Genomic DNA, 12838 nt, shown 5'->3' with positions numbered 1-12838 from the left:
AACCTGCTGTGCTTCACAATTATAACAAAGGAATGGGTGGCGTTGATCTCCACGACAATGCCATTCAAAATGATCGAGTAAACATCCGTGGAAAGAAATGGTACTGGCCACTTTGGATAAACACCCTAAATTCTTCCACTGTGAATGCATGGAAATTGCATTGTTTGGTCGCGAAATATAAGAATGAGAAGCCAATGAGCCAAAAGCAACTCAAGTCGTCAGTCACTGAGTCTCTTTTGTAGACCGATGAAAAAGAAGCATTGGAGGTGGATGAAGATCAGCAGTTCCAAAGACCACCAATGTGGTTGGTGAACACCTCATCGTCCGTCAACCTCAATTGAAATGTCGTCGATGTCAATTGAAAGCCTGTGGAAAACCAACAGTTTGGATGTGTGAAAAATGTGCCAAGCATATGCACTCGAAGTGTTTCAAAGATTTCCATGAAATACTATCTAAATAATCAAAAATAGCCAATATTCAATAAACATTTGTTTTTACTGAAATAATCTTGTCTATTCATTTATATTACGAAATGTTGTTATATTACGATATGCTGTATGTGATGACCGCCACTGTTCGATTAATCGAACATCTATATCGAGTAATGCCTGTGCCATCCATGTTTTGTCAGGTGTTGATTTTTTTATTGTAAAATAACATTTGGTTCTTTGCCTATAAGACCTCATGTTTATTTTTTTAGTTTTATTTATTTACATATTTTTAATATAATTTACAAAAAAGGTCTACCGGCAAGGCATTTTTCAACCCCTCCCCCAATCAAATTAACGGGGAGTTGGGGGTTGGTAAATATAGTTTTCAAATAGCCAAAATATTAAAGTAATATATGATACTCACTATCGCCCTGATATCATTTACCTTCACAGCTACAACAATTATTCAAAATAGACAACTTTGCTGTTCGATTAATCGAACACCAGTTGGAAATGGGTTAATGAAACTTCGATTTAGGTCTTGTTGAACGTTTTTAGTTCTGACTACTTTTTTGTCTACCCTTTCCGCAATTTCGTATTGGGTAGTTAAGAAATCTTTCATCTGCTGCCACGTTGGTCATTTTCTTCTGATAAGAGCCATTGCTCCCACAAAAGTAAAGATTTTTCTGGTAATGCGGCGGTACATATGTTTACCAGAATAGGATCCCAATTGTGTGTAGGAATATTTTGTGTCGATAGCACCGACAAAATATTTGAAGCAGTGGATTCTAGTTTTTTGAATTCTTCACTGGTTCTCTTTGAATTTTAGGCAAGTTCATAAGTATCGTTACTTGCTTGTCAACTAATATTCTCTCATTTTCATATCTTTGTCTTAAAGGTTCCCAAGGTAAATTGAAATTGGCTTTGAATTTGTGGCATTTTCATATTTGGCGTAAGCCGGGGATTTGAAATTTTCGGGTAGATCTGAATCGTCAGTTTCTACTATCGCGTCATATGCAGATTGCAGACGTGTTCAGAAATTGTCAATATTTTGATTATTGATTTCTAGCACCGATTCAGAGTTATCTTGAATCTGTGAAGATGAAAATCGAGTGCAGTATCTTATTAAGCTGTCACTCTCAGAAATGAATTTACGTAAGAAATATCTTTCCCCCTTTTTTGCTTTGTAGCACCTTGTTTCGAGCGTGTAACTTCTGCAGGTGTACTTGGGCTTTTGTCATCTGAAATCATTTTCGGAATTTTAAAAAATTGAGTAGATTTAGAATCTTTAGAGTCTGTGCTCATTTAGTAACAAATAAATTAATAAACGTGAAATATATTTTTTAATATAAATTCAGATTAATGTAAAAACCCGAAAACTCTTTTACGTAAATAAAAGTTTTTATTTCCGAATTAGCGATTATTTTATTGATATACGCGTATGTCGTGTTAAGCAGTTTTTTTGGAAATATTTAGGCAATAATATAATAAATATATTGTATATTTTATATGTGTGTATATATATACATATATGTATATATATATATATTTTTTTTTGGGTTGTGGACTTATTCGTATGCCCTCGTATATGATATTTGATATATTGTATAATATATATATGTGTGTATATATATGTATGTATATATATATCTTTATTATATATGTATATATTTGTTGTTGTACCGGATAATATCGATAAATGTCGGATAATTATTGCAAATATTCAAATTTGATTATTTTATATTTAATACTCCCCTATGGTGCCTATATTGCATATTCAAGTATGTTTAAGTATATTTACTTGTATATAATGATTGTTTTGTTTTTGCGGTCTTTTGTTATTGCGCGACACGAATCAAAAGAGAGTTCACCACGCGCAAGTGTTCACCTCTTTTTGCAAATATGTTATTAAAATTCTTAACTTCTTATAATATAATACGGAGTTGCTTTTAGTTAATATGAATGTATGTATGTTCAAATTGATTATGTCTTTTCTTTCTCTTCTTGTCTTTTTATTGTGCCTTTTGCTTATTTATGTTTGATATACTGCTTGCTGTTTTGAGGAACAGAAGGAGTATTGCGGAAAATCTTGCAAGTGGATACTTGAAATTAAATTGTTGTTTGATTAGCTTGTTACGTGTGTTCGTAACACAGGGGTAAGCAAATAGGCAAATAAAAGATTTTTTTTTTACTGTTTTATATATATAGAATATATATATAATTAAAATTTGCGCGGTTTGTGCCGTTCAAACGGATTATCTTAAATATAAATCCGTTTGTTATCATACATATATACATACATATAATAAATATAAATGAAAACGATACACTTACTTTATCTCGCCTCAAGGGGTTTTGGGGGAAAGTAAGATTTTGAAATAGCGCTATGCCTGTGAGCTCCGGTTCTTCCGTCCTGTTGTCCCGCGCCTGTGTGTTCCGGTTTTCCTGGTGTATGTTGTTATTGTGCGCGCTCGTTTGATTTTGGTTAATTAATAAATAATTTGTTTAAAAAACTTAATTTTCTCTCTTTTTTTATATTTTTGCATATATATTGTTTTAAAAGTTAATTTTTTTTCTGTATGTGTATATTTCTTGTTATATCCTTTTTGCCACAGCAATGCTCGTAACTTTTCACATCAACTTAATTTAGTTTTATTCTTTTTCTTTCGCTTTTTATATGTTTAATGTCACTGCACTTTTTATGCCTTAAAATTTTTAATTTGGTTTTTCTTTTTTTTCTAGTGCCTTTCTGTAGGCTCGAAGGACCATGTTTCTTTCGATTAATTTCCTCGCACTCACCGTTCGGAAACTTATATAAAAAAAGGCAACACAATTCCGCCAAAAATTTACAAAAATGAATTTTATTGAACTTTATGTACAATTTATATATTTAACTCGAATTATAAAATTAATGTTCGCACAATATGTTGGAGCCTGGCGATGAATCGCACGGCTATCGTTAGCGGATCGCAAAAAGAAGTACTCACGAACTTGTTTCTCCGCCCCTTTTGTTCCCTTTTGGTTGTGGTGAAAAATGCAGTGGTAATGTAGTTATGTGTGACGTGGATTGTAGGTGGTGTAGAGATGAGTGTGGTGAATGAAGCGTGCTAGTGACGTATATTTTAATGCGGTGAGTGTAGAGTGTTTTGGATGCGGGATTATTGCTGTGGTTAGGTGTTCGGTGTTGGTTATAAGTATGTTGTGTGGGGCAGGAGACTGAAGCTCATTTAGCCAAGCAGCAAACACAGTTTCAGCCGTGTAAAGAGTAGTTGAGATATCAAAAAAAAAATTTTCAGCTAAGATAATAAGTAATAAAGCATTAAGTTGTTGGAATTAAAAATAAAGATAAGTGTATTGCCATTAAATCGGGACTTTCATTTAGCAATCCAGTGATCGAACTCGAGAGTGAGTTACAAGGTAGGCTATTTATCGATAAATCCCTTACAATATTTTACAGGCTAAGGGACATGTACTGTTTATACGTGCATAACAGCGACTAGCACCTCCTCTATGCAAACATTTTCAACGACAGTACGTACATATACAGAACCAAAAGCCTTAGACAACAAAGAGCTATTGATTCGAAAATTGACGTTAAAATTAATAAATCCAATTAATTCTTCAAGATTAAGTCTCTGAGATCAGTGATGGATTTACACTAGGGGCAGTCGGGGCTTTTTATTATATCGAAATGATTGATGAGTGATGAAGGAATTCACAGATGTTAAATAGGGCAGATAGGGCAATTGTAATTAATACTTCGATTTGTGTTATAAATATGACTAGCGAGTTTTAGAAATGCTTTTATTGGCTTTGAAGGTTTCATTTCCTCCTGACTATGGTCAAAGCCATTTGAATCTTTGCGGAATAAATAAAGGAATTTAAAGGTATCTTGCCTTTGCATCAGCTAGCGCCATTACCATTAATTCATATTGTGATGAACACGGATGATAGAACAAAACCGAATCGACAATAAATTGCCAGAATATATGTAATATAATAGAGAGTGAAATTCGTAGCTTTCGGAATGATCGAGTAGCAATGGTTTGGAAACAATCTACTATATAAAAGCTGCCAGATTGAGCAGCAAACACAGTTTCAGCCGTGTAAAGAGTAGTAGAGATATCAAAAAAAAAAATTTTTGAGCTAAGATAATAAGTAATAAAGCATTAAGTTGTTGGAATTAGAAATAAAGTTAAGTGCATTGCCATTAAATTGGGACTTTCATTTAGCAATCCAGTGATCGAACTCGAGAGTGAGTTACAAGGTAGGCTATTTATCGATAAATCCCTTACAATATTTTGCAGGCTAAGGGACATGTACTGTTTATACGTGCATAACAGCGACTAGCATCTCCTCTATGCAAACATTTTCAACGACAGTACGCACATATGTATACAGAACCAAAAGCCTTAGACAACAAAGAACTATTGATACGAAAATTGACGTCAATATTAATAAATCCGATTAATTTTTCAAGATTAAGTCTCTGAGATCGGAGGGATTGGCTGCATTTTCATATCTCCGCCTTACAGTGGTGCATTTACACTAGAGGCAGTCTAGTGCCCAGGACGGCAAAATTTGGAAAGTAGAAAAAAATGAGCTGTCAGTTGACAGTTGGCAGATGTGAAACATCGAAATTATCAGCCCTTTTCTCATGCCCTCACAAAAGTCACCAACCTCACTACAGTGATGTTTCTCACTATAGTGAGGGTTACCTTATTCTGGCGAAAATTCAAAAGCTCAAATGCTCACTATTATCACAAATATCTGTGACGTGTGAAAGCAGCCATCATAATACAAAACATCTGTGTTTATTTTGTTTTGTTTTTAAAAAAATTGAGAATTGAGTGTTATAATTATGTACTATAAATATATGTATATAAATATATATACATACATACATACATATATGTAAGTTACTACTGTCTCTGTACATTTTACTTCCTATAAGAATGAATAAAAAGACATCTACATATGTATGTTTAAATAATTCATTTTATTTTATTCCATTTTTTTTACTTTTTTATATTTTTATTTCATTGTTTATGATTTATGAACTTACTTCCCTCCACTTGGCTGCCGACCGAGTTGGACCTCTTAAGGCATTTAAATTATCTGCTAACTCCGACCAAAGTATTTGCAGCCCTTGAGGGTTTGTCGGAGTTAGCTTCCCCCGTTGCAACTCAGGTTGCTGCTTGCAAAACATTATGTAATGTTGCAGCTCCTCCTGAGTTGTCCTGTCCGTTTTTGTACGCCTAGGAATATAAGAAATTATTGTATATATATATATTTAAAATTTGCATAACTACTTACATATGCTGATTATCCATTTGTGTGTCCATTTGTGTTTGCTTATTTTTATTAAACAGCTGTTTGACAGCAAAAAGCTTTTTACCTCACGTGGTGACTTTTTTAAGCTTTTTTCTTATGACACACAAGAAATCTCTCAAATTTTTCCTCTCAACTGAGTTTTTTTTCAGAATAGGGCTGTATATTATAAACGTAACAGCAGAGAACGTATATTTATGGAGAAGGTTCACGATGTCGAAAAATTAAGGAAAATTTCAATTTTGGGATATTTACTGTTTTGGATGAACGTGTTTTCCCACTTAACATCAGGGGCAGGAAAATAACCGAACTGATCATTTTCAGTGTTAAATGAGAAAAATTATGCTATTTGCGATGTTAAGGAATGTACGTTTACAGATTCGCATATCTACAATGCGCCAAAGACTCTGCATATAATTTATATACATACATATGTATGTATATTTTCTATGTACATATGTATTTTATATCAAAGCACATAAGCATGTACGTACTATTTCATGATGAATTCCTGTTGAACGTTTTCTGATGTTCATTGAAAATTCTGGACATAAAGCTGAAGATTTGCTTGTTGCTGTATTATCGATTCTCGAGTTTTTTTATCTTGACCACACCGACTGTCGAAGTCAGTCATATGATAACGCTAACAATGTATCAGAAATTTATTCCTATATGCGCATCAGAAGCTGCTTCTTTCTTTAATATTGTACAAACTTTATATAACTTCTTAACTGCATCGACGCACCGCTGGGAAGTTTTACAATTTCATACTGGAAAAAGAATTGCTCTTTATGAAGCTGTTCATGTACTTCATCAACATTTCGGCGAAATAATTGAGACTTTGATTATTATTAAAGAAGCTAATGGTTTACGAATTCAATTGGGGCGATTTGAAACAGCATTTATGTAGATACTTTGGCATCATGCTGTTAGTCAAGGATTGCAGAATGTTGATTGTAGCATTGCTGATGGGATCGACGATTATCGTGGTTTGATCAAAGTTGTTGCTGATATGTGAATTGAATTCGAAACCTATGAAAAAACTGCTTTAAATACATATTTCAGAGATAAAATAATATAAAACGACAGTTTCTAGTAAAAGAAAGAGAAAATTACATGCTGATGAACCACGTAATGGCGGTGTACAACTGTCAGGTCGAGACCACTTTAGAGTCAACATTTTTAATGTCATTCAAATAGACTCAATAGCTTAGCTATTCTATGCTTCGAATCAGATGTACTTAAACGTTTAGATTGTGAAGATTTAATCGACCAATTTGCAATTCCAAAGTCAGGCGTGTTTGCCTGTGAAAAAATTTACAATTTTATCATACAAATAGTACCACGTATATAAACAGTGCGGATTTTCAATTTCTTCATCTTCTGCATCAATTTCTGATTAGGTAGCATGATCGGATTGCAAATAAGAATCGTCGGAACCTAAATTACTCAAATCAGAAGTAATTCATTCCATTTTTCATCACTTTCTTCAAAACTATTTTCTCGAAGCCCATTTATCTATCTTGTAACTAAAAGACAAAGACAGAACAATTACACTAAATCACTGACTACAGAGTTCTAGTATACTTACGCGAACACAGAGGAACGGTAATTTTTACCTCTGAGAATACTTCAAAGGCAATAAATAAGTGCAATTTCACAACTCAAGTACATATGTACATATATAGAACTTAAAAGTCTTTGCTCCTTAGACACCACATGTTTTTGCAAGAAACCTAACCCAACATACAAGGATACGGAGTGAGCCTGAGCTCCACTATACTAATTGTACACAATTTTAAAAGCACAGTAAAGGCAGCTAGGATAAGGGGAAAAATTATCGTATATACGTATGTATGTAATTTCTCATAATCGTCGACAAATATTTGATTAAGTAATATTAGAGTTCATGCGTACCGTTAAATCAGCAGAAATGCTTCACACTGTAGAACATTTCTAGAAATATATGATGACTTAATTTTGTCATAATATCTTATAGCTTGGGATTACGGAAAGTACTGTACAATATTATTAGGAAAATTTCAACTTAATACAAGAAATATATCTAAAAAATTTACCGATATATTTGGAATACGGTGAGTTGCACATTTGACATCTTCCTACTATGATCCTTCGCACCAAATTTTTAGCTTGCAGCTTAATCTATGAAGTGCTGAACAAATAGAGCGCGACACGAAACGTGAACTGTAAATGGCGTCGTGAGTCCTTCTACATGAACATTTGTAAGAATGCAGCGGCTTAACAATGGCCAGCATGTACACAAGACAACACATTTGTCCATTTTGCATGTACATACACAATTTCTTTGTGGCCATACTAATACCTTTCACTTCATTGAAATTTTAATATTTAGTTCAAAGTGAAATTTTTTATGCAAAAAATAAGTAATTAGATTTTAAATTATAAATTGTTATTACAAATGATACAACAGAGCTTTTATTTGTAAAATAACGTCAGGTTTGTTAGAGCTTTGAATAATTTTATATTTTATATATTAGTGTCATCACTCCTCTCTACTGTCAACTCTACTGTCGTCGGCAAATTTAAGAATATTTTCAAGAGAGCGAGAGCGACAACTGACGGGCAGTCAATCTGTCTAAATAACTGTGTCCTTAAGAACGTGTGTATTTTAATATTTGACAGATGTCGCTTGCAGTCTGTCCAACTCTAAGTGTTCAGCACTTGAAATAGTTATTTTTTCAATGAATGCAATAAGCCGATTTATAGTAGTAGACAAATTTGTAGACTGCGAATGGTGACCAACACAGTCACTTTTCGCCAAACACTGATAAATATTTGTTTAAATAGCTACATTAATTTATCAAAAAGCATCATTGAAAACTTCTCGTTTACTTTGCGCATGCCCTGAATTGAGACGTCATATGAATTGCGTTTATTATCTGTTATAAATGTACATATGTAACCATTGACGCCGATATTTATGACGTAATTCTTGATATAAACATAATTGCTAAAAGCTCTTCAATGGGTAGTAAAAACAAAATCATTGTTCTAGTGCATATATAGTATTTCAATTGTATGCAATTAAAACTACGTGTCCAGTCAAGCCCGATTTACAATACTTTCGAAATATTTTCACAAAATTTCAATCAATATGAATTAGGATGCCTCTCCATTGAAATATTTTCAAACCTACATGCATGCGTCTTTCCATGTTCATATCTTAAAAACGTGGTATTTCAGGTTTAAATGTAATTGATGAGCTGAATGGCGTGCTCATCAAACTTCTTCATTAGTAATTGAGGGTGCATTGAAAACGTCATGAGGTCTGCAACACTTATAGTTTATATACATAAATAAAGTGCAGTCTAAGACTAACATATTGACGGTCAAGTTATTGGAAAAGTGCTTAAAAGTTGTGCCCAAAAAAATTAGTGAAGTTTAAAAAGTTAGTATTCATGTCAAAACTAGTTCAAATACAGAAAAAGTCAATTGAAATAATGCAATCATGTGCAAAGTATAATAAACCTATGTATATATATATATATAAATAAATAAATTTAGTGGATAACACCGCAGTAATAGTATAAAAACCCGTTTTTCCGTTTTCCCGTGTCTCTATACAAAACTAAGTATATTAGTGAGTACTTATAAGTTATCACTCATTTATTAGAAATATTTTTGCCCTACCAAATGCTTTACAACGCGTATATATTAAATAATAGCATATAGCGGTTTTTTTTTAAGATACTTTGTATTATTTTATCATTATATATTTACCAAAAGTATGTATACGATTAGGTGAATACTAATCTGTATATTAACCTAATCGTATACATATTTTGACACAATATTGTTAGCTTTCAGAAAAGGGCTAGATTTTTTAAAGGATATACATATATATGTATATATAAGTATATAAGAAAGAATATTTAAAAAGTGAAAGGGTAAATGCCTAATTTGCTTGTATCTCCTTTAATGAGGGTTTATTAAATGCGTTATTTGCTTAAAATGAATATGTAGACTTAATATCTTATTTTATATATTGTATGTGATTTTAGATATTAGGCTTTCTATTCGAAAAAACCTAAAGCTGATATTGAATATATAATATACGTAAGTATAACATGTACATATTTATGCATATACATATGAAGAGCAAGGAAATCCATAATGTACACCAAATGTAAAACCACTTAGATACATATGTTGCGAGTATTATAAAATATAGTATTAAGTACTTTCCGCTACTTAGTTTTCTTTGCCAACAAAAGGTGAAATATTGAAAACATATAAGAAACTGTGTAAACAATTTAATGGCGGCTGTAATTCATAAACAACTTACTTGTGTATACGCAAACTATCGGAGTAAAGCACAAAATTTCAAGTTTATCCCGTTCAAATTACGTATGCAGTTTTGAGTGTTACTTCAGTAAATTTGCAGTTCATCACATAAATATCTTAATTCCACATGTATTACATTCCACCCAGAAATTATGTGTTTTAAATCAAATAGAAACTCTGTGCTTTAATATGTGCAATTATTATCATATATTTTTTTCTTTTCGTCATGTTATTACTAAACCATATAAAATAAGCGAATAAGGAAGGGTTAAGTTCAGGTATAACCGAACATTTTATATTCTTGAAACTGGCAAAATCAAAGTCGGCTAAATATCTTCAGGTGTTGGCAATATCAAAAAATGTAGCGAATGGGTTCAACATGCATTATTCGACAAAATCGTGGATGAATTACAATCAAATTTGGTGTCATGAGTATTAACTAAGTTTTAAGGTCATATACTCAGTTTTATTACTATATTTTACTGCTCGTCATTGAAAATTATACCAATGTCAGCCTAAGATGGGACATTTGTGTCATAAACTCAACTGAAGAGCCTAAATTTAATACTTTTAATCGATGTGAAACACATCCACCAAACGATCGAAAATCAATATATTAGGGATATATGGTTTAGACCAAGACTATTTTCCTTTGTATTAAGTGTCAAACCATTATCACAATTTTATAACTTTTAGGAAAACGTTTCCACTCAGGTGTATTAAAATATTACATTTTGACCAATCTAAATGGTTTGAAGTAAGGCGGAAAGGTGGAAACCATTATATAGGATATATTGGGCATTATCTTTATATTTGGTATAAGGACCAATTCAATCCGTTTTTATACTTTTGTTCGTCCGTCTTATTAAGATATCAAACTGTTATTTGGTACAGGGGATCACAGTAGCAAAGGGGCACTTGTGCACAAAATTTTTTTTTTTAAGTGGGTGTGGTCCCGTTCTTTTATAAGCTTAATATACAAACATAACTATTGAAGCTTCAACAAGATAATTTTTTCAGCGCAAATACTATAAGAACTTCTACGAACAGTGGGAAAATGGACAAAATCGGAAGATAACCCGCTCACTCCCCATATAATATGCTAAATACAATGCTCGCGACACGACATGGCAACACGACAGTGAACTGAAAACGGCGTTGTGCATCCTACTACATGAACGCATGTACACAAGACAACGCAGTTGTCCAATTTGCATGTACACAATTTCGTTGTGGCCATACTAATACCTTGCACTTCAATGAAATTTTAATATTTTGTTCAAAGTGAATTTTTTTTATGCAAAAAATAAGTAAATAGGTAAATTTATTTGTTTTAAATTATCAATTGTTATTACAAATGGTATAATAGAGCTTTTTTATGCTCTTGTGTGTAAAATAACGTCAAGTTTGTTAGAGCTGACCACTCTTCCTCATCTCTCTATCTTCCATTCTACTGTTAACTCTACTGTCGTTGGCAAATATAGGAGAACATTAAAGTTAGCGAGAACGACAACCGTCGGCCTGCAGTCGTGTAGTCGTGTCAAAATAACAGTGTCCATAAGAACGTGTGTATTTTAATATTTGACAGATGTCGTTTGTCTTCTGTCGCCAGCATTGTATTCAGCACTTAGCAGTACTGTTTACATTTTTCGCATATTCCTATATTTTCTACTTTTTCTTTACTGACGTGGAAACTGCTTACGCGGTTATAGCCACGCACACCAGTGGTTCGTTCTTTTCGCAAGGTGGCACCAATTGGGGATTCCAAGCGAAGTCAGGTTCTTCTCCACCTGGTCTTTCTAACGAAGTGGAGATCTTTCTCTTCCTCTACATCTTCCGGCGGGTACTGCGTCGAATACTTTTAGAGCTGGAGTGTTTTCGTCCATTCGGACAACATGAGCTAGCCAGCTTAGCCGCTGTCTTTTAATTCGCTGAACTATGTCAATGTCGTCATATAAGTATCTCATACAGCTCATAGTTCTATCGAATGCGATATTTGTCGTTGCCAATGCGCAAAGGACCATAAATCTTTCGTAGAACTTTTTTCTCGAAAACTCGCAACATCGACTCATCAGTTGTTGTCATCGTCCAAGCCTCTGCACCATATAGCAGGACGAGAATTATGAGTGACTTATAGAGTTTGGTTTTGGTTCGTCGGGAGAGGACTTTACTTCTCAATTGCCAACTTAGTCCGAAGTAGCACCTGTTGGCAAGAAATATCTGGGCTGCAACAATATAGTGTTTCGATTCGTTGTTAGGACCTCGGAGCATACGCACTTCTAAAACACTGGAGACGTATCTTCCGTCAATCACAACACGATCGATCTGGTTGATGGCTTTTCGATCCGGGGACAGTAGTAGTTTAATGTATTTGCTTTTGCTGGAATTCAGTACTACAGATAACCATAGTTTGGGCCCCGGCAAAGTCGATCAGCCTCAACTGATTTGCGGATGTTTTTCGCGGAGGCTGAATCTACCAACCGTTATACGAAGGATACCCTTATTGCCCACCCTGGCGTTAAAGTCGCCAAGCTCGATTTTGGCATCGTGGCGTAAGCAGCTGTCATAGGTGTGCTCTAAGCGCTCATAGAAGGCATCTTTGCTCACATCATTCTTCCCTTCCGTCGGGGCGTGGGCAAATTCGCGATATGTAGAAAAACTTCGCTTTTTTCGAACCCCACACCGAATCTGCGCACACAAGGACCTACTCCCCTTACTCGACGGCGGTAATGTCTGCCTTTATTTTCACG

General features: G+C 33.8%; 2 protein-coding genes across 5 annotated transcripts in view; both read left to right on the top strand.

Moving 5' to 3' along the window:
- Nucleotides 1-12838, top strand: part of LOC125775357 (uncharacterized) — a 322796-nt gene that overhangs the window by 73269 nt on the left and 236689 nt on the right. The gene's annotated exons all lie outside the window — the stretch shown is intronic.
- Nucleotides 8697-12838, top strand: part of LOC125775396 (uncharacterized) — a 151365-nt gene continuing 147223 nt past the window's right edge. For 2 of the 3 annotated variants that reach the window (XR_007421175.1, XM_049445942.1), the window contains exon 1: nucleotides 8697-9192. The gene's annotated coding sequence lies outside the window, so the exon portion shown is untranslated. The remainder of the gene's footprint in view (nucleotides 9193-12838) is intronic. The other variant, XM_049445943.1, reaches the window with a different exon arrangement.

Source organism: Bactrocera dorsalis, chromosome 1, assembly GCF_023373825.1.
Source record: "Bactrocera dorsalis isolate Fly_Bdor chromosome 1, ASM2337382v1, whole genome shotgun sequence".
NCBI classification, from domain to species: Eukaryota; Metazoa; Arthropoda; class Insecta; order Diptera; family Tephritidae; genus Bactrocera; species Bactrocera dorsalis.
This window is presented reverse-complemented; position numbering and strand designations above follow the sequence as displayed.